General features: G+C 50.6%; 1 protein-coding gene across 1 annotated transcript in view; it reads right to left on the bottom strand.

The window, feature by feature from the left end:
* The window catches only part of glis2a (GLIS family zinc finger 2a), a 74,321-nt gene that overhangs the window by 40,097 nt on the left and 31,724 nt on the right, over positions 1 to 2,500 (bottom strand). The window lies entirely within an intron of this gene.

Here is a 2,500-nt window from a genome sequence, read left to right as displayed (position 1 = left end):
GTCTCTCTCCCTATCTCTCTCTCTCTCTCTGTCTCTCTCTCCCTATCTCTCCCTCTCCCTCTCTCTCTCTCTCTCCCGCTCTCTCGCTTTGAGACCTGTCTACACTCACACTGCTAACCAAGAACAGAAGCAACACTTAGTTGGAGTATTTAGCATTTTTCAAACACCTGAAACTTTTTCCTGCAGTCTAGAGCCATAATCATTATGCTTGATTCTTTGTAAAAAACTAAGCATAACTAAGCATACCTCTTGAGCTGTCTGTATCCTCCTGACTGGTGGTTGTTTTTGTAAAGAAACTAAATATGCTTCTCTGCATCTCTGCTAAAATCTGGGTGAAAGATTGAAAGGAATGTGAGTGTTAATCAGATTTTCTAACTTGACTGATAGCTAGTTCTGAGGTTGGGAGGTTGGGAACCTACCTGGGATCGCTAAAGCCAACTTCATAGCATTGCTATGTGGCTAGTAGTATTGCAGATTATTTATTATTATTTTCAAACAGGACAAATCTGAGGGGGCACGTGCCCCCTATGGGCATGACGCCTATGCTACAACTCATAGTGAAATCACAACTTAGAACAGTGCTATCAACTCCCTTGATATCACAGTGTGATATAACTCATTTTACAAAGTGTGTGTGTGTGTGTGTGTGTGTGTGTACATTGACCCCCCTCAGTATCTCCCACTGAATACACCATCTTGTCTAAGGGCCCAATTCAATCTGTAGCGCTGAAGATCTGCTTTATAGCAAGATTGACAATTAAAGGCAATGTTCCTGCGGTCAAGGAGACTGCATTCATGGTAAACACTGCATATGTCGGCTCAATCGGAAGTTACCTTTAAAAGTGAGCCGTGCTACAATGCAGATATTCTGCACTACGGATTGAATCGAGCTCTAAATCTGGCGTGATCATTTCTGCTGTCGAACATTGCAGAGAGCAGATTCATTGTTCAGTTGAGGGGCTTTGTTTAAATAGAGTTTGGTTTTGCATTAACTTTAGGGTGCAGTGCTCAGGGGAGATGTCAGGACAAAGAGTACTGTGTGGCCAGGTTGTTTTTGTAAACTGTACTCTTTGAGGATCATGGGTATTGGAAGAGAGAAAGATGAAGGGAAAGGGAAGGGGGAGAGAGAGAGAGATGGGGAGAGAGAGAGAGGGAAGGGGGAGAGAGAGAGGGAGGGAGGGGAGGGGAAGGGAGAGAGATGGGGAGAGGGAAGGGGGAGAGAGAGAGAGAGAGAGAGAGAGAGAGAGATGGGGAGAGAGAGAGAGGGGGAAGAGAGGGAGAGGGAGAGGGAGGGGAGAGGGAAGGGAGAGAGAGGGAGAGGGAGGGGAGAGGGAAGGGGGAGAGAGAGAGAGATGGGGAGAGAGAGAGAGGGAAGGGGGAGAGAGAGAGAGGAGGGAGGGAGGGGAGAGGGAAGGGAGAGAGAGGGAAGGGGGAGAGAGAGAGGGAAGGGGGGGAGAGAGAGAGGGAAGGGAGAGGGAAGGGAGAGGGAGGGAAGGGGAAGAGGGGAGAGGGGAGGGGAGAGGGAGAGGGAAGGGGGAGAGAGAGAGGGAGGGGAGAGGGAAGGGAGAGAGAGGGAGAGGGAGGGGAGAGGGAAGGGGGAGAGAGAGAGAGGGAAGGGAGAGGGAAGGGAGAGAGGAGAGGGAAGGGGAAGAGAGGGAGAGAGGAGGGGGAGGGGGAGAGGAGAGAGGGAGAGGGAGGGGAGAGGGAAGGGAGAGAGAGGGAGAGGGAGGGAGAGGGAGGGGAGAGGGAAGGGAGAGAGAGGGAGAGGGAGGGGAGAGGGAAGGGGGAGAGAGAGAGAGGGAAGGGAGAGAGAAGGGAGAGAGAGAGGGAAGGGGAAGAGAGGGAGAGGGAAGGGAGAGAGGGGAGAGGGAGGGAGAGGGAAGGGAGAGGGAAGGGGGAGAGAGGGAGAGGGAAGGGGGAGAGAGGGAAGGGAGAGGGAAGGGGGAGAGAGAGAGGGAAGGGGGAGAGAGGGAGAGGGAGGGGAGAGGGAAGGGAACGAGAGAGAGAGTGGGAAGAGAGTGTTTCTATGATTTTCTATTTCTATGTTTTGGCCGGGTATGGTTCTCTATCGGGGACAGCTGTCTATCGTTGTCTCTGACTGGGAACCATACTTACCCTTTTTCCCACCTGTGTTTGTGGGAAGTTAACTGTGTTTGTTGGCACATATCCTTAAGCATCACGGTTTGTTTTGTATTGTTTATTGTTTTGTCGGCATCATTTTGAATAAAAGAGAAAATGTACGCTCACCACGCTGCACCTTGGTCCAGTTCTTTTAACGGCCGTGACACATATATGATAACAGAGACCCCAGCCTAACAGATAACAGAGACCCCAGCCTAACAGATAACAGAGACCCCAGCCTCCCATTTGTTCCTCTTTATCACTTTTATCTCTCTTGGTGATGTCATTACTGGTTCCTCCATGTTCACTCCCATCTCTCACCCTCTCACCTTTCCTCTCCTCACTCTCTCACTCTCTCTCTCTTTCCCTGTCTCCCTCT

The sequence above is a fragment of the Oncorhynchus tshawytscha genome, linkage group LG02 (assembly GCF_018296145.1).
Source record: "Oncorhynchus tshawytscha isolate Ot180627B linkage group LG02, Otsh_v2.0, whole genome shotgun sequence".
Taxonomy (NCBI): domain Eukaryota; kingdom Metazoa; phylum Chordata; class Actinopteri; order Salmoniformes; family Salmonidae; genus Oncorhynchus; species Oncorhynchus tshawytscha.
This window is presented reverse-complemented; position numbering and strand designations above follow the sequence as displayed.